The sequence below is a fragment of the Anser cygnoides genome, chromosome 3, assembly GCF_040182565.1.
Source record: "Anser cygnoides isolate HZ-2024a breed goose chromosome 3, Taihu_goose_T2T_genome, whole genome shotgun sequence".
Classification (NCBI taxonomy): domain Eukaryota; kingdom Metazoa; phylum Chordata; class Aves; order Anseriformes; family Anatidae; genus Anser; species Anser cygnoides.
The window spans coordinates 17,833,857-17,860,334 of record NC_089875.1 but is presented as its reverse complement, the minus strand read 5'-3'; the positions used below and the strand labels follow the sequence as shown (position 1 = coordinate 17,860,334).

General features: G+C 40.0%; 1 long non-coding RNA gene across 1 annotated transcript in view; it reads left to right on the top strand.

The window, feature by feature from the left end:
* Positions 1-26,478, top strand: part of LOC136790341 (uncharacterized) — a 63,962-nt gene that overhangs the window by 8,344 nt on the left and 29,140 nt on the right. The gene's annotated exons all lie outside the window — the stretch shown is intronic.

The window sequence follows — 26,478 nt, the reverse complement described above, 5'->3', positions numbered from 1 at the left end:
TAAAGTACATAACACATACAAAGCATGACTATGCTGTAGTTCACATGCAGATTTCAGGACGGCATGAAGCTGATGGCTTTAGGAAGCATTAGCGTTTTATCACAATGGTGCCTGAACCCTGAGAGTGATGGGCTGTTGGGTTTCCCAGACTGTGAACCTTGTCCAAGTGAGATGTGCATGTGTGTCCATGTATACGTAACACAAAGGAGTAATTTCCCTTGAAATGAAAGACAAAGTTGGGCCTACAGTTGGTTGATCATCAATTTATCCTCTGCTGTGGCGGTGTTGGAAATACGGGTAACTTTTATCAGCTGGAGGGTCATGGGGAGAACCACTGTGTACAATTTGTCAATGCAGCATTGCAGGTTTATTTCACTCTGTTCAGTGACTGACTTTAAACAAGGTGTCATTCTCATCACTGTTTCTCTTGATTTTCTTCAACGTTGCTAGGAAGTGGAAGTTTGGGTCAATTTTCTGAGAGGTTTCTCTGATCCTGTTCATGTTCTTGCATGCAGCAGATGAGTAGCCCAGCCTCAGGCTGTATGAGAAAACTTTGAAATCCAGCAAGCAGGTCCTTGAGGGAGCAAACAGGGGTCAGACACTCATCAGCTCACCTTGTGTGTAGCAGAGATTGATGACTCTTGCACTGAGTTCACCAAACCTTACACAGACACTGTCTGCTGAGACTGTGATTCACCCTGAGAGATCAAGAAATGATAGGAAAAGAAGGCATATTGTTTTGCTGATTGGTTATTATTTCTTTGTTCTGGAACACTTGTGTCTGAAAGAGATGTTACAGTCAGTTCTGTATCTGGGGGGATGAGAAACGTATGAGGCAAGCAATGTATTACCTCTTGAACAAATGCTAGCCTTCTTCTAGAAAGCAGAAGGTAAAGAAAGAACATGACAGTCAGGAGGCTGCTCTTTTACACCTGTCCATTCCTGCTTCAGAACTTGGTAAGCAAACTGAGAAATGTATTGAGCTTTCAAAAAAAAAAAATCCAGCTTGTAATGCAGAGTTGCAGAGTGTTTTAAAGGACTTTTCTTCCCAGTTTTTTTTTTTTTTTTCTTCCCAGGACTTTTCTTCCATTATTTATATCCACATAAAAGACGTTTTCTGTGCAATACCAATATATTCTTTGTGCATGTAACAAAAGAGAGCTACTGTGCTACTGAGCATGCAAAAATGCATCAGGCAAAACAGACAAAACTGCGTTCAGGACCAGGTTCAGTCTCATTTTGGAGTCTTCCTTAACCTGGAAATGGGCTTCAGCCTGGAAACTAACTTGAAGTGTCAATTCCCCCTCAGATTTCCTATTTTTGTAGTGGCAACTGCCAAATATTCACCTGGCCATTAGTGGAAAATTCAGTGAAGCTATTTGGCAGCATTTTGCAGTAGTTTTGCAAATGAGCAATCAAAGCAGCGGAAAGAATAAGTTTTTATGCTTCTTACATCAGATGATCCATTTTTTTAGAGTACTGGAATATGATTTAGCCTATAACAAGCACTTGTCAAGTGAAAATGTATTAGTGGAAACAAATAAACAAAAAAGCACAGAGTAGAACATACAGTATGAAATATAGCTACATGGTTTGCTTCAGGTAATGGAGACTTTAGGTAAGGAATGAGGTAAAGGTAAAACAATAGTGGCACAAAAGATGCCTAACTGTGGTCACTCCAAAATCTGACTAAATAATGGTAACTCTGGTGGCGCACTGTGCCTGTGATCATCTCTGAAGATCTGCAAGCATGAGAAGGGTAGGAGGCAAGGATGGAGAACAGAAAGGAAAACATGCTTTGTTAAAAAGATTTCTGAAGACTCCATCAGCCTTTCATCCTGTCATCCTGAGAGTTTTTCTCCTAGCTGCACAGCCTTTCTGGTTGGTTAACTTCCAGTTAAATTAGACAGCCAGCACGGTCTAATGCAGAAGCTGAAAAATTTTTCAAGCCTTGCTTGCCAGACTAGATTTTCCTTTTCTAAATTGGAGGTTCAGTGTGCTAATATACAACATTTTGGAGAAATGAGGGCTATCTCTCATGGAAGAAAGCTGTTGCTGAGCAGTGGAGTGTTGAACCTCTCTGGCAGACAGGGACTACTGGCTTCCTTTGAACTCACAGCTAGAAGTTACTGTTTTGCAGCGCCTCCATGTCATTAGGACTCAGCTCATGCATCCTCTGTAGGCACTGTGCTACTGACACTTGGTCCAATGGCCAGGTCATCTGATTGAGGCTTAGAAAACAATTTTTTTTTCCTCACCGACTCTGTGCTGATACCTCATGTTACCTTGCTCCAATTATTTCTCTTTCACTTTCTTTACTTTCTCTTCCAGCTTTGCTCCTGTTTCTCTCCTTAAGTTGAGAATTATTCCAGAATAGAGTTCCTTTTACTTTAATGTATTATAATAGCTGCATTGGAGATATAGAGGTAATCATGGTTGGGAAAAGTTCCCACCATCCAAGAAGGACTTAAAGAGCATCCTATTGGCCAGAGAACCGTTGTACTGGGGAGACCTTGGCATGCTGTTAATGATACAAGGGTATAAAACCTCTACGAAAAAGAAATGTTCTCTAGCAGGCACGCTTCATTCCTGTCCAAATGCTGGTGTGGCTTATTATTTTCTAATAAAATTAAATGTATTCCTCCTCTCTTAAGTAGACTGTGTTGATTTAATTTGTGTTTTATGATAAAGATCCTAAATTTCATATCTTGCATGTTTTATAATTAGTGAGCAGGAATTTAGCTGCATGAGACCCATTAAAGTCAATACAGCTAACTCCCCATGCAGTTCTTTATAGACTATTTTATATACAGCAACATGGGTTTTCACCTCTTTATACTTCTCTTAGTCTCTGCAGGAAAAATAGTGATAGCTAATCTGAAGGCAAGCACACATTTTATTATTGCTCTTAAAGCAATAAGCATTTTTATTACTCGGAATTTTTCCTGCTGACAAACAACAGGCAGTGTGTAACACAGAAATCAAATAGCTGCTTTTTTTGTGGTTTGGGGAAAGTAACAGAACAGTTTAGGGGAGGAAATCACAGATTATTAATGTTATGTAATTTCAGTGCACTGCCTTTTTTTGTTGTTGTTGTTTCTTGTGTGTTTTGTTGTCTTGTTTGTTTGTTTAAGAGCCTTGGTATGCACAAAGGTAGGGAGACACATCTCCAGTTATTAGAAAAGGAAGAACATTCACTTTCCTAGTTGAAGTTTTCTGGGTTTGGTTCCTTTTTCACATACGAATAAAAATGATCCAACCATTACTGAGAATGAAAATAGGAAAAAAAAGACATTTTCCAAGCAAAAGATGTGAACTTCATCCTTTCACGTTGTCCTTACAAGCCATGTTTTCAGGATTTCATTTCAACTATTAAATTTATCTCACTGTGCCTTCTGCTGCTAAGACAAAAATTCTTATCTTAGAATCTCGTTGTTCATACTTCTTGCTATCCATGAGAACAGAGCAATTTGGAGACAATCATAGATGATTTTGAGTATATGCCAGCAGAAAGATCTGTCAGCATCCGCTAAGGACTGTAAGTGGGTCTTGGACATGGCAAGATGTTTTATTCAAGCTCAGCTTGGTGGCAACTCTTGCCACAATGTGGATTGCACTGCTACACGTGGTAGGAAGTATCTGTGGGATCTCACCTGAATTGTGCTTACCATTAGGTAAGAAAACATTACACTTGTAAAAATTTAGTCTTCCCCAAACTTGCCTTTCCTGATTCAGTGCATGAATCAGATAAACAAAATGCAGCTTATTCCAATGGCACTTCACAAGGGTTAGACTCACAGTGTCCTTTTCACATTTTTTTCCTAGTTTTCGATTACAAAACATTATTTTTGCTCTGTATTAAAATGAGGGAATACTTCCTATTTTGCAAACATCAGGTGTCTCCAGACCTGTGCATTTCTGGTCATAAAGAATATGATGCACTATACCACTCATTGACACACTATTAAGCCCATGAACGAAATTCTTCCATCTGTGATCAACTGCTGAAGGAGGCCAATACAATACAACTGAACAGAAACCATCATTTTAACTGCAGTGTGTGGAAACTTGTGTCATGGACTTCAGCTGAGCAAACCAAATCTATAAATAGAGACGGAATGAACTGGAAATGGCCAAGGACACAAGTGTCTGGATTTTATCAGCTGAGAATTGTACAGTTAGGAGCTGCCAGCGTGGGTGCCTAGGTCTCACACACACTGGATGTGTATAGCTTATATAGGTAGTTCATTTGGAAGGGACCTTCAAAGGTCATCTAGTCCAGGTGCAGCTCAGAAATTCATTATTTGACAGCTATGGGAGTTACGAAGTCCAGGTTTGCTTGATCCAGATGCTACTTCTAAGCTGCATCATATGTAAGTATATGAGGCTGAGTTCTTGATGCCTGCAGTCAATACATGAGTCAGAGGAACAGAGCTCAGGGAAAGAAAAGGTTTGCTGAAGCTAAAAGGTAATTTTGGTCCAAGAGCAAATGAGTGTATATTGCCCATGACCACACTCAGAATGGATATTTGAAAAAGTTTCTAACTGTTAAAGCAGTCAACTGTTTGAACAGTCCTCCAGTAGGAAAGCAAAAACCTGGACTACCTGTAAGGTAGGGTCCAAAAATAGCGACCAAGTCTTTGCCATGGGCCAGATCTTTTCTGACACATACTGTAATTGGCTAAAATCACTGAAACTTCGTTGAAAGTCTAGTCAGCCCTCTGGATGTATACGCTGTGTTCAACGCAATAAATGTTGACTTGAAAGTCGACTATCATCGTCTGGCTGGGGAATAGATTTAGGGAGAGAGGCTTAGCACAATTTTGCTAGAAGTCTGAAAAAACAAAACAAAAAAGAAATATGTCTGTTTTACAAACATGAAGGCTCCTCAAGGTCTCCACTATTCAGAATGCATCAGGAATTTTCCAGCTGAGGAGAAAAGAGAAATGTTTACTAAAAGACAGATTGCGAGCATCAGTCTGCCTGTTCTTTAATTGATCTTTTACACTGAGCACATTCAGGAAATCTATACTCATGGATAGGCTGTTATTTGGAAAACTGGCATAATAAATTTTGCTGAGAACTGCTTCGTATTAAACTTGCAACCTGGGAATCTTTTAAAACACAGCAATTGTCTTGAACGTTCAAGATACACAGTGCTTTGTACATCTAAAGCAATGATTTGTCTTTCAGACCTGCTTTTTTATTTTTTTCTGATTGATTAAGAAACACGAGAAATAACACAAAGGATAAAAATGCATATTAGAATATTAGAGAACATTTTGCTAAATGCAATGCTCTAGCTCTTTCCTGAATGAGAAAAGTAAAAAACAGGGGGATACCACATTCAAAACCCAAATTATAAACATCGGCTGGTTCTAACTTCTTGCAGCCTTGATTCTGCTCTTTCTTGCATCAGAGTTATGTTACACAGCTGCAGTAGCATCCCAATTTCACCAGAATATTTGTAATTAGAGTCGTGATATACCTTCCCTAAATAGCCTAGAGCTTGCACCTCTAAACTTGGAAGTTTGAAAACTAAGTGCAGATTTTCTCAAGTAGGAGAGTTGTTAAATTCAGTCCTTAATGCTGGACCTGGTTCAATAACACACTATTGAAAAGTCCAGAAATGGAGAAATCATGGTCAAATGCAGTAGCAGTTTGCTGAACAATTATATTGCCATTTTTAGGAGAGGCACTTTTATACTGAGTCATATCAATCTTTAGTTTCTTATCACTGCTGAGTATGCTCCTTTTATTGTGCTCTTTTCCCAGCCTCTTCAATCAATACCTTCTTGATGAGATATCTAGTAATTACAAGATTAAGTTCTGCTGTGGAGGTGAATTTGCTAAACCTTTTGAATTGCTGCTTGTAGGACACACAGTCACAGAACACAGATTTAACGTTTACTGGTATGCTTCCTATCTGCCAACATGAAATTGCATCCAGATCTCCTGGGTTCCTATCTAGTACTCATCCACAAACCTGCTTTCCTCAACGGAGAAGCAAAGCTATGCTTTGCTGAAAAAGCAGGGGTGAAGAGCTCTGTGGTGCCTTGGTCCTTCGTCCAGCTGTTCCATCACTTCTGTAAGTCCTGAATCCTCTGCAATAAAGCACCTTTCACAGTCATTTCCCAGAAGAGGTGTAATAGCTATAACCTATCTCTCTGATATAAAATTCCCTGGTACTAACGGATTATGGCCTTCAGCATTGTTGATATTACTAAGAACAATACTGTTACGCTGGAAATTCAGTCAACTGTCAACTTTTACATTAATTGTTAAAGGGTTTTTATCTTGGCAGCCCAACAGGAAACAAATATCCTTGATCCATGAAAACATCTCAGACATAAAAGTCTCCAAGCAATGACTGACAGTCCTTGTTTTTCCCTTACCCTCAAAGGAAACCAAGGAATTAGAAAAGATGTTGGTAGAAGAAAAGCGGGTACGCAGTGCCACAGGTCCTTCATAACAAATGTTGCCTGCTTGTATCAGCATAGTGCACGAGCAGTTCATCTGTTTCTCGAAGGGGATCAGAATGCTTTCCCATGAGTGGTTTCCACCCTGATGGAGCTTTCTTTGGTGGTAGGAAAGAGCAGGAGAGAAAAAACTGTCACAAAGTGCACCTTGGAAGGTTGGCACTGGCCACAAGGAGGAAGAAATGTCCCTCAAAGGGTAGTGCTGTGGTGCCATAGGTCACCCAAAGAGTATCTATGATCAGACCATAGCTTTGTGTTTCAAGGAACAGCAAGTGAGGGGCCCAAAACTGAACACAGCACTTGAGGTGCGGCCTCACCAGGTAATTAGAATTAGCTGTGTATCAGATGATACTGTCTCCTTCTTGTCCTTGGGACACCTTGTATGATTAAGACACTTTGGACTGATTAAAAAGTGGTCTTCATGGAAATCTTTTCAACTGGACGTGAAAGTACAAGCATATTCTACTTTTTTTAGCTACTCCAATATCTTTAGAAGAGAAAACTGTCAGTTCTCTGGGAAGACTTAAATATCCATTTTTAAACATCTCCACTACTCTTCACTCCTAGCTGCTGTATTCTGCAGGCATTCTGTTTTGTTAATGTAGAAGCAGTTCTAAAAGTAATCATAGGCAAGAATTATTTCATGGATTCAAAACCATAAGCAGGCTACTTGTTGTTTTACTACAATTCCATTTCCTAAAAACTAAAACATGATTTTTCTCATATTAAACTACTGCATAAATTGGACAACATCTTTCTTCAATAACTAACTCTTACTATAACGAAACAGACATTATTGAAAAACTGTCAGCACATAAAGTTGCACCCAGTTCCTTTAAAAGAACAGTTCAAGGAAGATAAATCTTTTCCGGATGATTTACCAAAAATAACTTTATTCCAAAAGAAAAACTAAAACAAAAACAGCAAAGTACAAAGAATTGGTTTGACTTTTTTTTTTCTTTTTTTTTTTTTTCCTTTTTTTTTTCTTTTAATTCCTCAACATGATTAGGCTTTATTTCTCTGTCCACGACCGGCATTTCTGGAGATGTCATGTCCTGCGACAGCGGCAAGAGCTGGAGCAAGGCTGCTAGCAACAGTGCTTTGTGGAGACAGGCAGGTAGCTGAGGAGCAAGGGGGTATTTGAGGCAAGAGAGGGTATGGAAATGAAGAAGAGATGTTTACTGCAAAGCTAGGATGAGAATGAGGGAGATAAGATATTGCTTAAAATAATTGTGTGACTGTTAAAATACATTATTTTGCTACCAAGTGAATTATAGATGAGAAATAGAGATTATTCATTTGATGCATCATAGAGACAAGACATAAAGGATTAGAAATGCTGTTCGAGCCATAAAGCTTTCACCAAACAGGGAAAGAGTAATGCTTTTGTTTTTATTGTGCTGTCTTCGGCTGACAAACTTCTAATTTCATTTCCAAAAATAAAGTTCTGAGCCAAATATAAAGGGACCTTAAATCATGTGCGTTTGCTTCTGTGACACTGTTGACTGTGCATAAGTTAGTTTGATACCTATCTGTTGGAGGTTTAGAGAAAACGCAGGCTTTATGGAAGGCCAAACAATTCCCAAAATACATGCAGATAAAATTTATTCCTATTATTTAGCCTTCTGTGAGGGCTGTGCTTGCTTTCTGCACCTTGTATCTGAACTTGGTCTGGTTCCTTCAGCCCAGTGTCATGAAACGCTGCACTGAAAAGAGTCTTATTCCAAAACTGCATGTCCGCTGCTCATCCCAACTCCTCTGAGTCACACGTTTACATCATCCTGCTCCTTTTGGTGCATTTCTCAGCTGTGTGTTGGGGAAAATGCTGCTGCAACCTGCTAGTAGAGCATCAGTGATAACAACAACTGCCAAATTGACAACAAAAAAAACAAACAATGAATTTCCTGTATCAAATAGGCAAATCATAAGGTCTGACATAAGAATGCCATGCACTTCAGTTCTGTTTCATATTTATTATGACTTTGACAGCTCCTTGACTGCCTGTGGAAGTAGCTTTAAAAATAAATTCTAGTACATTTTAGTTACCAGATCACCAAGTGCTGCTATTTTTACAGCATTCAGAATGAGGTAGCTGGTGAGGAATGTAATAAATAGACTTAAATCCCTCCTGTAAGCCAATTTCAAAACTCAGAGGAGCAGTTTTACCCTCAAAGCTCAGAGCAGCCAAAAGCATTTTACATTCAGATTTCCTAGGCAGGCAATATTACAATGCTGTGCCCTGCACTCTTTTGAGCCAGGCTGTTGAGTTATGTGATTCAGATATGCTGAGTGAAATAGCAAACCTGATCTGCCAGCTACTCTGTTTCCTTTTTTTTTCCTTTTTCCTCTTCCCTCCTTTACAGTTTTTCTTAATTCTTCAGTAGCTTAACAGTATATTTATCTCAATTTCCAATTTGAAGTTAGCATAGAGAAGGATGTATTAAATACCCAACCGATGTATAAAGGTTGCAATACATGAATAAAGCACCAAAAAGATAGATACATATATAAAGTTATTCTGACTTATCAGCCTTGGGAGTAATATTTTCATACATTCTAAACAATTTAAAGGCAAGAAAAATATATATTTATTTATTACAAGGGTAGCTTATATTTGTTCATTGTTACTCTCACATTGTCTTTCTCTTTTTTTTGTGAGTTCCAGCAGATGATAACTTTAAATAAAGCAGAAAATTTGGTTGGCAATTCCTAAGTGCATTACCTTCTTCTACAGCTTCACTGTACAACTAAGCTAATTTCTTAGACCATATTTCTCAAAATTACCTGCTTCTTCCTGCAGCATATTCTAATTCTTCGTCAGATACTGAAGCAAATTGTTCCTTGCCAGCATTTTTTTTTCTTTTTTGGACCCATACCATTGCATAAATATGAAATGAATATTTATTTCTAAGCTTGGCTATAAGAAACTTCAGCAGATCCTTTCTCCAGTCCCCAAATTACTCTTTAGCAGCCTGTTAACATATACTGTTTAAGTAGATCCTCTCAAATAACTAGTCTCATACTGAGCTTCCTCTTATATACCTTAACTAATAAATTGTAATGAAGCCCTTCACTGAACACATAAAGATGATGTCTTCTGCCTCATGTTTAAGAAAAAAAAAAAACACGCTCAGATAAAATCAAACCAAACCTGGAAGTACTGAGCTGTACTTGTTTAGCTGTACTTAATGTTTTGCTAACAAAACCTAATGAGTGCTTAACTTAGACTTAAAACTGAAGGCATTATTGGCCACGACCTGAAGAAAGAAATTATTGTTGATAATAATTATCATACTTGTCACTTTTCTTCTTCAGAAAATGCTTTATCAACATTAACAAATTAATGAAAATGCAGTGGTATTTCATGCCCTGTGGATCTCATCCAGTCCAGTTTTAAGCTTTGCTGCTTCTGTAATAGCTGGCCAAAGAATTATCATCATTAATGCTCTGTGTTTAAATGTACAGTCAAGCTTGCTTTAGTGGGGAAAATGGTAGTCTAAATTTACTCCCTGACAAATATTGTCAGTATAGGGTGCTTAGTCAAACAGCAGTGAATGCTTCTTCTTAATGGAGATGTGTTTGTTCCTGTTTAATTGGACATTATATAGGCTTCACTTCTTCATCACCACCTTCGTCACGTTCTCGACTTCACCTCTTCAGTGGTGACCATGTCATTGTGTACAGATGGGTTATATGCAATTCCAGTTGTGAACAGTATATATTAGCAAAAAAAAACCAAAAGAAAACAAAAAAAACAAATAATTAATAAAAAAAATAGACATTGCTTTTGCCTGCAGTGAAACCAGCATGTTCAGCTGAAAGCAGAGTAAGTCTCAGGTTTAGTTTCTGTCTCCATCTCGTACTCAACATGTAGCACAGAAACATAGCAGCTGTTTAATGTGAAAAAATGGTGGACAATCCTTCTTTTGTGATGGAGAAAACATGAAGTTCACAGGATTCAAAATACTCAGTAGCTCTCAGAACAACTTTATCATTATTATGCAGCAGGGACTACTCTATTTTTCATTTTGGTCAATGGACTCTGTCTTTTCATCTCTGGCTTTTCTCTCTTTTCCTTTCCCAGAGATTTGAAATAAGATGGGTGCATTTATAAGTGACAGCATCAATTTCCTTTGCACTGATAAGTAAAATCAACCTTTCTTTTCAGCAAAAAGAAAACATCTCTGCCATTTGTATGTTATTGGCCTGTCTTTTATAAAACGTTACGCCATTCTTAGCTAGGCAATCTGCTATAAATATAGCCACGCGGCAGTACATTTTACAAACAGCTTGTCAGGACAGAAATAAAAAAAAACTAGCGTTAGAGAGAAAAATAATTTGGCACTGATTAGCCATTTGCATTTGTGCAAACTAACTGCAGAACTGTGTGGAAGAGATTGCAAGCCGCTCTCCTTCACCCTGCGTGCTCCCTGTCAACATCTCCACAAGTGTCATAGAACAGATTCATAGAATCATGGAATCATTAAGGTTGGAAAAGACCTCCAAGATCACCTGGTCCAACCATCATCCTACTACCAATGTCACCCACTAAACCATGTCCCTAAGCACCACGTCCAACCTTTCCTTGAACACCCCCAGGGACGGTGACTCCACCACCTCCCTGGGCAACCTGTTCCAGTGCCTGACTGTTCATTCTGAGAAGAAATGTCTCCTCATTTCCAACCTAAACCTCCCCTGGCACAACTTGAGGCCATTCCCTCTAGTCCTGTCACTGGTTACCTGGGAGAAGAGGCCGACCCCCAGCTCGCCATACCTTCCTCTCGGGCAGTTGTAGAGAGCAATATGCAATGTCAATGTGGAACCCTTAAAGGAGAGGTGACGGGGGTTCCAAAAACAGAGCAGGGCCTGGGAAGCTCCTGCTGCCCCTACCTACAGGTTTGCCAGGATGGAATGGAGGGGAGCAGTTGTTCCCCTGCCCCCCAACAACATGGTCGTGCACTTCTCTTGTGCCAGGAGCAGCCCCAGCCTCCCTCATGGCCCTGCCCTGGTGCCACAGCAGGAATGGGAACCTCAGCCTCTTTGTCCTCCAAGCCTATGTGAACACCTTGAAATTTTCCAAAGTTTTTGAGAAAGATTGTGAGAAGAGGCAGGAAAGCAAGGGTTTTATCTGATGCCAGTCTTTTCCATAACTATCAGAACTACTTCTTCTTTACTGCATTTTCCTTGGACTCAGACTAGAATCATGTTTTGGCATCTGCAGGTAAACCCACATCAACCCTGCAAAGCTAAAAAAAAAGCAGAAGTGACCTGGGGCACCTCTGGAGACATGCCTAACCATGATTTGGGGCAGAAAGAAAACCTACAGGAGATGCAGATTTCCTCTTGTCCTCTTGCACGTGTGCTGGCAGTGTGGGGATCCCAGCAAAAATATCCAATGAAGCCACTGAATACCTTGCTTGTCACAGTCCATTATTTTTCAAGCAACTTTTCATTAGTGCAGTTAATTAAAAGCAGAAGGTGATTAATTCCACATGATGTAACTCAGTTTTAAATGCCCTGTTTAAATGTCCTAAATGAAATGCTGCTTCTTAACACATAGCTTTTCAATTTCTGCTATGACTTAGAATGCTAGCAGTAGCATAATAATTACAGAAAAAGTACAGAGAAGGACAGTTGAATGTTCAAGGATAAGGAACAGCTTCCAAGCCAGGAGAGATTAACAAGGGCACTGCTCCTCATCATCAGGAGGAGATGGTCTGCATAGAATGAGATAAATGCTAGCGAAAAGTGGAATGTTTATTTGTTAGTCCTCCTACAGCACTGTTATGAGGCATGCTGTAAAATTACTGGGTAGCAGGTTTAAATGAAAATAATGGATTGCTTCGTATGGTTTGTAATTCAGTTGCAGAACTCATTGCTGTTGGCCACTAGAGACCGATCATTTAAATGGCTTCAAGAGGAAATTGGCTCATTCAGGGAAGAGAGTTCTGCCAGGGCCTATTAACACACCGAGATGCTTAAAAATAGAAATGCTCAGGAGCTGGTGTTTTGGTGGAAGTATTGCTCTGCATGCTCCTGGCTCTTACAACCCTTTCACACTTGCTGACAACTGCTGTCAGAGGGATCCTTGGTATGATCCAGTTGCAGCAATTATAATGTGTGAAGTGCTCATCTGGCAGTGACAGTAAGCACTACATGTCCTTGTACAAGCATTTGGTCAGCAAGACATGCACAGAGCAGGGCTATATGTTCCAAGAGTATGGAAATGGAGATAAAGCGGTTAATGTGCCTGTTCCAATCTGCATATCAGCAAAAGAGTCCTAAGGACTTCTCTCACCTCAGTCTCATGATTCAGAAGGTGGCAAATGGCTTTTTAAATGGTAATTCAGGATACAGACTTTCATCAAAGCATATATAACAAAAATATTGTGATAGATGAGCAGTTGTTTTAACATGAGAAGACATGACTTCCCAAGTGATCTCAGTGTCTTCGATACTACACGGAGCACTTTCTTTTGTAGTGAACAACATGTTTTTAAAGACCAATCACAAGCACATCTGTGGAAAGTAAATACAGAAGAAAAAGGGTGAAAGAGAGTTTCCACAATCCCCTGTGTTTTGGAGTCCAGCATCCTCATTTTAGAAAGGCAGGTTGGTTCGGTGGGAATTTCCTTAGTAAAGTTTTTCACACCTTTTGTCTGTGCAAGAGGCATTTTCATCATTATTATAATATGGTTCTGCTGAGCACCACTGTATGAGCACCAGAAGAACTTCTCCGTAAAAAGATTTTCTTCTGTGGAGTATACGTGTGGGGTGTAAAGCAGCAGACTAAGATAATGATTTTTCTAGTCTTATATATTGCATAGCGTTGTCACCCAAAGAGTTGGTATGAAGTACCTGTAAGACACTAGAATGCAAAAAAGCAATTTTTGTAATAATTACAAAGGACAGAAAAAAATGTGCCTTTTAATGCAGCATAACAGCTATATAACCATTGTTTCTAATAATTTTCCTAATCTGAAAATGGACTGTGCTTTAGATTTTTATGAGAGGGAGTGATAAGACATACTTCCAACACAGCTGTAGATAATGCTATATGATCATCCGTCCTTAATTAAGGGCATCAGATTCTGCCTTCCTTTTCACTTTTGCACAGATCACTCCTTTCAAAACTACTTAGAGTATAAAATGGTAGAAATCTAGAAAAATATTATCGTATCCAGTTTACCCAGGTGGCTGTTTGGCTTCATGTCTACTTCAGTGTCTGTGCCATGGTTGCAGTGGTGCTGGAGAGCTCCAGCCAAAGAGACAGAGTTGCAGGGTTCAGCTCTCGAGCTTGCTGGTGAAGTACAATTCATTTCTGTTAAAGACTTTATGGCTTGCATGAAAAGCAATCCCTATTTCATACCCTGAAAGGAAAATAGTAGCTGGAGAGCATTGTGCAGCCTTGTGGTTTTTTGAGGTTTATGTCTGGGCCCTCCTGAGAGTAACTGTAGTCTGCAGATTTAAAAAGAAATGGTGGCCCCACTGTGCTTTTTGATCTGGCAGACCTCTAGGGTTAAGCTTTTGCAAACATAAGCTTTACAAATCTTGAGCTGGGTCCTTCATTGGGGTTCACACGCAGACTGAGATACTGAGGATGATCTGCAGCTGCTCTTTAACATTGTAGAAAAAGTTCTCTAATGATGCTCGGGTCTTGCTGACTCAGCACCTAATTTTTACATACAGTTTTTCAGGCAAATAATGGCATTTTTCCAAGTAGTTGACCTCATCCTTCTGGCCTTGAAAAAACTACTAATATGAAGCGTGGAATCTGCAGAAGGACTTGTCTGAGGAAGAAACTATTTTATTTTGCAATATTAATAGTCCTGTATTAGATTTACCATGTTTCAGGCTAGACGGTTTAAAAAGCATCTGGAATTTTAACTAGGGACCATCCTTCCACCTGTTTGGGAGCAGCTGAAATTTGGGGTTACCTAGCAGCTATAGTTGTTTATTTGTACGAGGAGGGAGACTCATAAGTATTCCTCATATCCTTAGGAAAAAAGCGCTGTAGCAATATAGAAATTAGCTTGAGTTCATAGGCATGACTTAAGACTCTCATTGTGCTGATCATGCTGTTTCAGTTAAGATTTACGCGTTTTATTACTGAGGTTGGTGGAGTCTCAATAAATCATCTTGATTTAGAGATAACAGTCTGACAGAGTCAGTAGTTAGCCTTACATCATTAAGAGAATAATGCGGAATAAATGTTCTGTGAAAACAAATTAATTTCTTGGCTTTATACTCCTATGAGACATTCTAAAGTGACTGGAAGAGACCGGCAACTGAAAATCACGGATGTAAAAATTTGTTATTATTAGTCCTTTGGGGGACATGATCATCTGTGTTAGCAGACCTTTCAACAACTCATCTGTGATGATCAGAGATTATAATTATTTCTGTGCTTTCTTTTAAAGCTTCTTTCAGTATGAAATTGTTAAAATACAATGTAGTAATTTACAATTTTAAATGTTAAAAATTATTATCCTAATACACCTTTGAATAGCTTTTAAACATTTTTTTTAAGGTTTAATATATCTGAGGAGGCATTTCATAGGTGTATTATTGACATAATATTTTTAGTGATGACACCAGGACAGAGGAACGTTAAAGTTTATCATGAATAAACTTTATATCATGGCATTATTCATCTCTGCCCTGAATTCTTAGTACCATTTATTTGTACACTAAATATAGTACATGCAATTTTGGTGGAAATAAATATTCTTCATTCCAGCCAACCAAAATTCAACTGGTATTTTACATTGGATATAGTCACTCATTTTTTTTAATGGTTACTCCTGTCCATTTTACATGGTTCATTTAACTTGGATACCACTAAAATGAAGATGAAGAGCTTCAAAGAGCCAGAACTGTGGCTCTCTAGACTGAGGCTGGCTGCTCTCCCACAGACCTTGTATAGTGTTACTGAATGGAGGACCCAAATGGCTTCTGTCAAACTGGGGCCCACACCAAAGACAAGAGAGGAACTTATTTCCTGGCTCAATGTAACGCAGTCAATTCAATGACTTCCTTGTCAAAGTAACATACATGTTGAGTTATGTAAGTACATGTAAACAGCTTGCCACAATGTCTGATATCTCATGAAGAAATTATATACATTTTTGATGTAACATAGTCGCCTTAATTATTTTCAGAATTCAGACAGCATGTCATGATTTCTTGCTTCAGATTTCTTTCTTTGCATGACTTCTGTTGGTGGTTTGTTACTCAGTAAACTTTTTAGCAGCTAGTTTTGAAAAATTGTCTTTGAATTGGTGGTGGATTGCACTCTCCTCCATCTCTGTCAGAGATTAAAACAGGCTTTGCATTCATGAATCTCCCCTTGGAAATCTGTGGGTGTCACAGTGGTGCTGATCTAAAATGGACATTGACAATAAGTCCACTTAACTCTTTGGAATAACTTCACCTTCAGCCTGCTGGATTATATTCTGTTTTCAGTGAAACCAATACTACATGATTAAAGAAAACAGCTCATGGACTTTTTACAGAGGAGAATTTTTCTTGTTGTAATGTTAGAGCCACGGGAGGCAAGGATATGATTAAGATAACAAGGTTGTTACTACGATAACAAGATCGTTATCTTAATAAGTAAATATGTATGTTATTACAGCTACATAGCATAAGAAAAGAACAATCTATACATCTTACTTATGACTTGTAGGTGCAAAAATGATAATAAGAGACTCACTGGTGATATAAAGAGCAGCAATCTATTTTTCCTAGTTAAAAAAAAAAAAGCAGTGAAAGAGCATGAGCAGGGGGAGAGATACTTTGATCCATTTTTCATTTCCAATGTTGAAATAATGTTTCAACAAGGTTTCTGGGATCTTCTTGAATTAAGTATTGTAGTGCTGTAACCATGTTCTGGCTGATTCAATGCAGGCATCTTGACAATCTCCTCTCCTTCTTTCCTGGAGCTACCTCTCAGTCCCATCCAAAGCAACAGCAGTAGTAATGTAACTGTTCAATTACACCTGACAAGTAGTATCACAACAATGATAATGCAGTATTACTGCAGATTCTTCTGTGACAATTTGATAGGGACGCTTTGCCTAACATTTAATCAGCTAAAGATGATAGGCAAACTTATGACTCAAGACAATTTAACTGAATTACAGAGGAGAAATAAACGTGGGATTTCTGGTCCAAATAAAATTATCTGGTAGGAATGCCATTCAAACTGAAGATACAGTAGATTTCAAATTTGCTATGGTGCTATTGCTGTTTTGTGAGAAACATCAGAAAGCATTTTAGTTTCATGCTTAATTTTCTGAAGCTGCTAATGTAAGCTACAATGCTGTTCTGTTATTTAACCAGCTAAGCTACTAGAAAATTATAATAAACCATGAAACCTAAGACTAACGGGTGCTTGGACTGAATTTGTAGTTGTGAGACACAGTGTTGGACCTTGGAGGGTCCCGAGGCATGACAGAAACATCACATGTATGGACGTCAAGTGAAAATAGTTAAAGATAATTTTTGTACTAAATTACTGCACTTTCAAGTTTGACAACTTCTTAGGGTGTTATTCTTCCCAGGCTGTCTAAAGGATGGGCATATAAAAAAGGAAAGCTAAAACAGCTTGCTACGGAACAGGAAAATTGCCGCAGTGCTGTAGGTGTGCTTCAAGAAAGAGTCAGGTGTTTGGATGGGAGGCAGACATTCCGGGGCAGATTCAGCTCACCATTCTTTCTAAATCCACAGCAGTCCATTCAAGTCACATTTTCCTCTCTCTCCAGGGTATACATCAATAAATTAATTTTGCGGTATAATCCAAACTTTCTCAATTCAGAATATGGGCAAAAAAAAAATCCAATTCTGTGATGGATATTCTGGAAAATTAGATGTTTATAGAATCATAGAATGGTTTGGGTTGGATAGGACCTTAAAGATCGTATAGTTTCCCCCTCCCTCCCTGCCATGGGCAAGGACACCTTCCACCAAACCAGGTTGCTCAAAGCCCCATCCAACCTGGCCTTAAACACTTCCAAGGATGGGGCATGCACAGCTTCTCTGGGCAACATGCTTCGCTGCCTCACTACCCTCACAGTGAAGAATTTCTTTCTAATATATAAACCTACCCTCTTTTAGCTTAAAACCTTTACCCCTTGTCCTATCACTACACTCTCTGGTAGAGTCTCTCCTCGTCTTTCCTGTAGGCCACCTTTAAGTACTGGAAGGCTGCTATAAGGTCTCCCTGGACCCTTCTCCCAGCTCTCAGCCTGTCTTTGGAAAGGCGCTTCAACCCTCTGATCATCTTTGTGTCCCTCCTCTGGATCTACTCTAACAGGTCTGTGTTTTTCCTGTGCTGGAGGCCCCAGAGCTAACACAGTGCTACAGGTGGGTCTCATGAAAGTGGAGCAGAGGGGGAGAATCACCTCCTCCGGCCTGCTGGATGCGCCTTTTAATGCAGCCCAGAATGTGGCTGGCTTTCTAGGCTGCAAGCACACATTGCTGCCTCATGCTGAGCATCCACCAGCACCCCCAAGTCCTTCTCCACTGTTCTCTATCCACTTGTCACCCAGCTTTTATTCATGTTTGTGATTGCAAACCTTTGTACAAACTTTTTTAATTCTTGCTAATCCATAGATTTCCTAGTTCTTGGACTTAACTGCTGCCTAAAGAGAAGCAAACTCTTCTGTTTTTTTCTTGTTCATTTATTCATACAAATGAGGCATTCTATTCCCACCACCACAGCCTGCTAATAGATTATTTCTTTTATCTTTAATTGCCTTTGTTTGCTGAGGCTGTCGCATAGTTTTGAGATTGCACTCTTGTGGCTGTAACTCCATATCCTTTTTAGCATCACTTTCACTGACAGCAGACACCAAATGGGTATGTTTCAGTTCATTTTGTAATTTTTCTGCCCTTGATGATCTCTATCTATGGAGTAATTTGGACTTTTATGTCTGTGGCAGCTGAAGTGAAGCTGTGTTTTAGCAAATGATCTTAACAGTTTATTACTTTTAGTCCTCCTACGTGATCTCTTATATAACTTTATGAAGGGTACATTTCAAACTGGTGCAGTCAGTGCCCCCAGCAGGGCCACTTTTCTCTCTCACTGTGGGGAGAAGGTGGAAGAGTTGAGCCTGTTGAGGGCTTTGCTGGCCTCATGGGAAAGGCTCATCTTTGCCTTGAGCTCTCGAGTGGGCCAGGTGGGAAAGGATTACCACAAAGTACCCACCCAAAAGACTCCTTGCCATCTGACTGAAAAACAGATCTGACTTGCCTGCTGACCTGTGGTCACGAGCACGAAGCGATATTTTTGGTACTGTTCCATGCGCAGGTGAGTACATGCCTGGCTATTTAACAATATAGTCAGATAAATTCCTTTTTGCCTCTGCCGTGGCACTGGCATGACTTTATCATTGTGAGGTGACCTCAACATGGGACAACTGCACATAAAGCCACGAAGAATACACTAGAGGTGAGACGTGATAAAGCAAGCTGTAAAATAGATGGCTATGCCTGATGATGACACCACCAGTTACTTGAGCATCTCAACGTTGGTGCGTGCAAAGACTCCATCCTAAATTCTCACAGTACTTCTAGGCTTGTGACTCACTGGAATCTTTTCTAGATGTAGGTTTTTATACATAAAAGCATAGACTAATGAAAAACAGTGTGTTTTTCTCTCTGCAGCATTTCCTAGCTGGTAAAACTATTTGTCATAGCTTGGCAATGTCTGCCCTCATTTTAAGAACACGAATCTACAGCCGGTAAGGTTTCAGATCTCTGTTAAAAATGTCTCATTTCAAAATCACTTCAGTAGAACCCTCTTGCCTCTGCTGAATGCTGCGCTGAGCTTCTAAAAGAACAATGCCCACAATTTGTCTCTGGCTGTAGCTTTCACATCACTGTTACACAGCCAAAGGCAGAACTGGTTCTCAGATACTCGTGTTAGACATGGGGCCAGTACGAAATATGTACTAATGGGTCCATAGCATCAAAATATACACTTTCTTAGTGAGACAATCCTGAAATGAAGCATTGAGCCTTGATTTTGACAGGCAAACACACTGAGCGTGTCTATATTGCACAGTTAAATAAAAGCTTTTTCCCATTCAAAGACAACATCCCTCAGAAAAAAAAAAAATCATGTACTTGTATTAGTTACCTGCCATATATAAAAACCCTTCTGGTTAATGGAGAGTTTTCCGATTCATAAGTAAAGCATTTCAAGCACCTTCTTAAAATGAGTAAACCTTCTTTGGCATGAACTGGAACATGCCAGAACTACCAATGCTTTTCAAGGGAAAGATTGAATCAGTAAAGCCTAGACTTTTTTGGTCTTCTAGCAGAGGCTATTACTGAGCGCCTTCATTACTGGCCATAGATACTAGATGTACAGTGATGACATCATGTAAGGTAGCACTGCTGTAAACACAATAGTCACTAGATATAAATGACACATTTTCCAGCAGCACTGTTCATTAGAACAACAGTGTCAAAGCAGAATGCACTGTTAGGCAGTGCTTTGGTGAGGCATTTATAACAAATCATTGACGGGCAGCTGTTATCCCAACATGGTAGCGCTGCCACGAGGGATGTGGCAACTGTGGCAATGTGCGCTCAGACTTTGAAGAATTTTTTCCTACCTTTCTGTTTGTCTTTTTTTTCCATGTCTCCCACTTGCTTTCACATACGAAAAAGGGACATAGTGTGCTACCTGTTTTTGTCCCTATCTGCAGTCCAAATTTTCTTTCCCCAGCATAGGCAGCCCCTTCTAGTATTTGCAGAACACATGGGAAGGAAAGGTCTCTTCACTCTGTATGGAAGAGCAATATCATTTAAAAATAAATCAGTAGCAAATGTACACAATCCTGTATGAGAACACTCCCTAGCACTTTTTTTGAAACCCTAAGAGAAAGTATGAGAAGGTAGAATCATAGAATCATAGAATATGCTGAGTTGGAAGGGACTCACCTGAATTTATGACTGCTTTCTATGCAAAATTGCCTCTCAATATTATTTCCCAACTTTTCAGGGTATTTTTCCACTGCATGTCACTTGCATTAAAAATAAAAAATTGAAAGGGAACAGAAACAGCTTTCAGAACCCCCTCTGACACTATAAGTCAAAGAAACAGGCAGATAAGTGAAATTCCTCCTCAGAAAAGAAGAATTACCATTTTTTATTTATGTATTTATTTATTTTGTAGGGACAACAAGCAAGATTGGAATGAGGACCACGATTTTTAATTGCTCTTTTTACGTAAACCAGACTTTAACGTATGGTCAGCTGTTGTCACAGCTAGAAGATTTTTGCATTAGCATGGAAAGTTACAAGTGCAAGGAGAAAAGCAAAAACAGTTGGTTTGAAAAGGCATCTGTGTGTTTTTTGTATTAGCTTTGAAGACATGTTCAGATTTCCTCTTAATTACATAAAACTTACCTGTGTGATAATTATAATTATCCATTGTTAGCTGAGATGTCACTTAACTGAGTATTTTATGCTTGTATTAATGTTCTCTTCCCTCCTTTTTATCAGACCACTTTGTTTTAAACTAGAAACATTTCATATGGCAAGGCATTAAAATAAACCCTAAGTGCGAAGATCCTAACAATTTGGTTGCGTGGCATGAAGTGGAAAAAGCACAACATTTTCCCGAGAAAACATTTTTCACAGAAAAAAAGGTGATTTGACAAAGCATGGGCATTTGAGGGAAAACATTCCTTGCAGCTGAAGCTTTCAGCAGAGTGTGAAAACAATTATCTCCTCAGGTTGCCCAGCTCTCCTGCTCATAAATGGAACAGTTTGCAGTCACCCTGCTTTCCTGTAAAGTGCCTGCCTGCCTAAATAGTTTGGCTATTTAAAGCAGCCCCTTTCCCTTAGAAGTCATGCCTGTTGTTTTAAAAGGCAATGGTACTTGTTACTTTTATTTTACTGTTAGAACCTTTACTCCATTTTAAAAAGTTTTTTTGTAATTTCTGCTGCTCTCACAAGTGAAAGTAATACATTAACCTGCACTGTACATGCAGCAGTGAGCTAATAAACAATATATCATATCTCTGTTAGCTGGGGACGTTATTTTTTTTCATGTCAGCATCAGCAGAACTGGTTGCTCAGCGTGAGCATGTCAGTGAGCTGGCAACAAATCTCTGTGTATTGTGCTTAGCCTCAGAGTTAAGATTCTGCTCTAAAGGATATTAATAGTAATAATAATTTTAAAAAGCCAAGAAATACAGCTACTTAACACTCCCAAATGCCTGGGAGACAGGATAGGAAAGTGTATAACTGCCAAAGTATTTCAGTAGGAAAAGCGACTTTGTAAGAAACTTCAGAAATACTTCTAGTTTTTTGGATATGAAAAGAATGCATTTCATTCTTAGCTGCTATATTACAAGGCATTTCAGCACAGGTCTAACTTCAAACAAGTAAATACTTTCATGAAACTAAAGCCCTGAGTGAATCACGTACTTTGGCTGTATTTATTGCTTTGCTCTTAGATGTCACACCTGTTAATGTATGACATTGAATCAAACTCTCCACTGCATTATGATGATTTTCATTCTTCAGAATCCCTCTGAAATAAAATGGATTAAGAAATGGAAAGAAAACTGCTGGGCAACAGCAGCTGGGATGGAGGAGTGATAAAATGTGAGAAAAACAGCCCTGCAGACCCCAAGGTGAGTGCAGCAGGAGGGCAGGAGGTGCTCCAGGCACGCAGCAGCAGTTCCCCTGCAGCCTGTGGAGAGGCCCCTGGTGGAGCAGGCTGTCCCCCTGCAGCCCATGGGTCCCACACGGAGCAGATCTCCACGCTGCAGCCCGTGGAGGAGCCCCCGGTGGAGCAGGTGGATGTGGCCTGGAGGAGGCTGCGGCCCATGGAGAGCCCCCGCAGGAGTTATCTTTATATATTTCTTTGCAGCAATGGTACAGTACAGGCATTATTCCCCCATTTTATAGAGAAATGCTTTTGCATTTTCTGCTTCTTCTAAGCTGCTGTATCATTCTTGCTTTTTTTGTGTGTGTGTGTGTCACATTAGTTGGATTCATCACTGCCAGAAGACAGCCAGGATTTCTCCCCTCATCTTTGTATCTCATGATACAATAATTGTCACCTCTGATGCCAGTAGATCTTATTTTAAAATATCTTGCTTTTGTCTTTGTGCGCAAAGACATTCTTAGACTTAATGACCTTTATTTGAAATGTGAGAACACTGACATGAAAAAGGACAAAAATGTGAAAAACAGTAGAGGTTAAATGTTGTTTCTGCAAGTCCATTAAGAAAAGGGCATATAACTATAGCTTGTTTTCCCAGGTCATTTACTGTGAGGGTGACAGAGCACTGGAACAGGTTGCCGAGAGAGGCTGTGCAGTCTCCTTCTCTGGAGATATTCAAAACCCACCTGGATGCCATCCTGCACAATGTGCTCTAGGTGATCTTGCTCAGCAGGGGGTTGGACTAGCTGTTCTCCAGAGGTCCTTTCCAACCTCAGCCATTCTGTGATTCTGTGATAGCCAGGAATATCTAGTCAATTGCCCCAGACTGAAACCATTCTTTCACAACCATGTCTGACATCAGTCACAAGCGCATGCATGCTGGCTGCTCATCTACAGGGCCCAGCAGAAAGCCCTTCTGGCTCTCCTCCGTGCAGGCTATCATGGATTACTGGAGTGGGGACCATGCTGAGGGCAGCTCTCCACTGGCAGTGGACGGCCACAACCTGGCTGATGGTCTGCAGATGTTAATGTCATGTTGCTCCAGCTGCTAGAGGAACGTCCTAACCTCTCCAAATTGCTCCTTTGGCTTCCAGTATGAAATTTTCCCTCCTTCTCTTTTGGAGTGTGTAGATGTGTGTTATTACATGTCAGTCATCGCAAGGGAACCCACTGAGCATTTCCACTGAGCTGGAAAGTTGCAGGCAACTACATCAAGATAAAACATCCCCATCTTACTCTTGTTTGAGAAGTGCATGCAGCTATAGTTCAATAAATGCTAAGGATTTTAATTGCCAGGTCTGGGGAATTAGAAGGCTTTTATTTGTGCTGTGACAGGTGGCCATTGCACAGAAATGTGAGAATGAAAGCATTCAATAGTAGTCACTGGTTGCTGACAGACTGACAAAATATTTCAAGTGAGGCAGGAAAATGTGGCAGCAGAGGAAACTAGATGAGCCAGGCACCCTGCCATAGGTGAGCAAGAAGAGCATCAGACCTTTTCCTGGGTTAGCGGAGCTATGTGTTTTAGTAATGCTGTTTTCCTTCCTACTTGTAGTCATTATTTACTGTGACTGTGCTATAAAAAACACTGGGCAGCTATTTTCAGTGCAATGTACATATCCAGGAAAGCTCATCAAATTCAGATGCATGTCTTGAGCTGAATGATCTTCCCACCAGAAGGCAAATATTTAAAAATGATTCTCATCTTTTCAGCTGGCAGCAAAATGGGCAGAGATACAAATATATTAATCTTTCTTCTGTTCTCACTGACAAAGTATGGATCATATATCACAGTGGGTATTATACCTATATGCATCAAAGAGCAATGTTTGCTTTTCGTTGAACGGTCAAAGCCTGGGGTTTTCTGAACAATGTTTCTCAATGCTTTCTAGAAGGGGACGGTGCCCCATGCATAAACCTGAGGGGATGGTTATACAGACACAAAGTCCAACTCCACGTCTTTGATAAATCTCAATCTTAAAACATCATTTAAACAATGTCAGAAGACCCTCTCCTGATTTCTGGCACACCGTAACTGTGCACAACCAAGCCAACAAGAAAGTCTGTTTGTTGCCACCTTTCCCTGTCTACCCACCAAGACAGAACATCTGCATTAACTGGAAAGTTTGTTTTCTAATAGTCCTGCATTGGGTTTTGGTGGCAATGGTTTGGTAATGGAGGGCTGCAGGAGTGGCATCTGTGAGCAGAGCCCAGCAGCTGCCCCACGTCAGATCAGAACCAGCTCCAGCTGGCTCCAAAGGGACCCATTGCTAGCCATAGCTGGGCCAATGAGCGATGTTGGTTGTGCGTCTGGGAGAGCAGATTTAAGAAAGGGAAAAAAATGTGCTAGGTAACAGTGGCTGGGAGAGAGAGGAGGGAGAACCAACCCTGCAGACACCAAGGCAGAAGGAGGGCAGGAGGTGTTCCAGGTGCCTGGGCAGAAGTTCCCTTGCGGCCTGTGGAGATCTTGAACGGCTCTTGAAGGGCTGATGCCTGTGGGAAGCCCCTGCAGGATCAGTTTGGAAAGGATGGCATCCCATGGGAGGGACCCCTGTTCTACTCTGTTACTAGTAAGCAATAAATTACATTGACCTCCCTGCGCTGAGTCTGTTTTGCCTGTGCTGATAATTGGTGAGTGGTCTCCCTGTCCTTATCTCAATACCTGAGCCCTCTCCAACGTATTTTCTCCCCCTTTTTCTCTAAGGAGCAGTAGTGAGAGAGCAATTGTGGTGGTGTTCAGCTGCCCAGCAGGGTAAAACCACCCGAAGTCCTCAAGCAACTTCCTTGGGAAATTCAGACTGACTAGAGCCTCCTATCTGAGTCATTAAAAATGGAAAATAACTTCTAAAATGTCCGTTTAAGAAACAAAATTATAAATCTTGTGGAAAATGGACTGAGTAAATTAAAAAGGTACTTACAAGGTTGATAAATGAATATTTTTGAAGTTATTATTTTTTTTAGTGTTGCTTTTTACATAGTTTTCTTTGAGTGCATGCATGGTGTGCGAGTCACAAAGCAATTTTACAAACCGTAAGCATTAGGGATTCTATTCTATTTGCTAGCTGAAGGTAGCCCAAATATTGGGAAATTATCTTGGTCATTTTGGCTTTGTGTCTTCAGGTTTATTTTCCAGGACACTTCATTTATCTGAGAAGACTACAGTTGCTTTTGGCATGGCTGAAACTTGGGGTTCACCTTGTTGTTTTGTTCAGGTCACAGTGGTAGGAAGGCTGTTCCCTTAGTTGTGGTCCTAACTCTTTATTTTTACATGGGTATGGAAGTTTTCCGTGGGTGTTTCCATGGGTCTTAATGTTAATTTGGAGGGAATTAGGGTTTCGTATAAGTAAAGAATCATTAGTTTTGTAAATATTATGTATCCATAAGTTGCCCAGAACAAAGAAACAAGCTGATGTCGCTTCTGGCCAGTGCCTTCTGGTGATGCACATTGGTGCAGAATTCAGTTTAACGTTACCATTAAGATCAGATATTAATATTTTTATTCTGATTTTTTAAAAAATAACACTGTATTTTTAATGTGTATCCATTAAAAAGTTATTTTTATTGTGCCCATGGTGAAGACCTGTTTTCAAAAATCACTGGAAAATGTTGGTGGGTGGAATAATATTTGAATCTGCCTGCAGGTCCATTGAACATTCAGTCCCAGAAATACACCAGTGGCCAGGACAGTATTTAAGATTGTATCAGAGAAAGCTTTATCTGTGACATGATCATAGAATAATAGAATCGTTCAGGTTGGAAAAGACCTCTAAGATCATCTAGTCCAACCTTTAACCTAGTACTAAAGTCCACCACTAAGCCATGCTACTAAGTCCTACATCTACATGTTTCTCGAAGACTCCAGGGATTGTGACTCAGCCACTTCCCTGGGCAGCCTGTTCCAATGCCCCAAAACTCTTTCAGTAAAGAAATTTTTCCTAATATCCAACCTAAACCTCCCCTGGTGCAGCCTGAGGCCACTTTCCCTTGTCTTACAACTTGGTGCTTGGGAGAAGAGCCCAATCCACGCCTTGCTGTAGTCTCCTTTAAGGTAATTATACAGCACGATAAGGTCTTCCCCTGAGCCTTCTTTTCTCTAGGCTAAATAACCCCAGTTCCCTCAGCTGTTCCCCATAAGACTTGTTTTCTAGGCCCCACACCAGCTTCATTGCTCTTCTCTGGACATGCTCCAAGTCCTCAATGTTCTTGTAGTGAGGGTCGCAAAACTGAACACAGTATTCAAGGTGTGGAGGTACTCAGAACAGTGAGATTACTAGTTAGACTGAGCCTAACAGCTGTTCTCCCTATAGA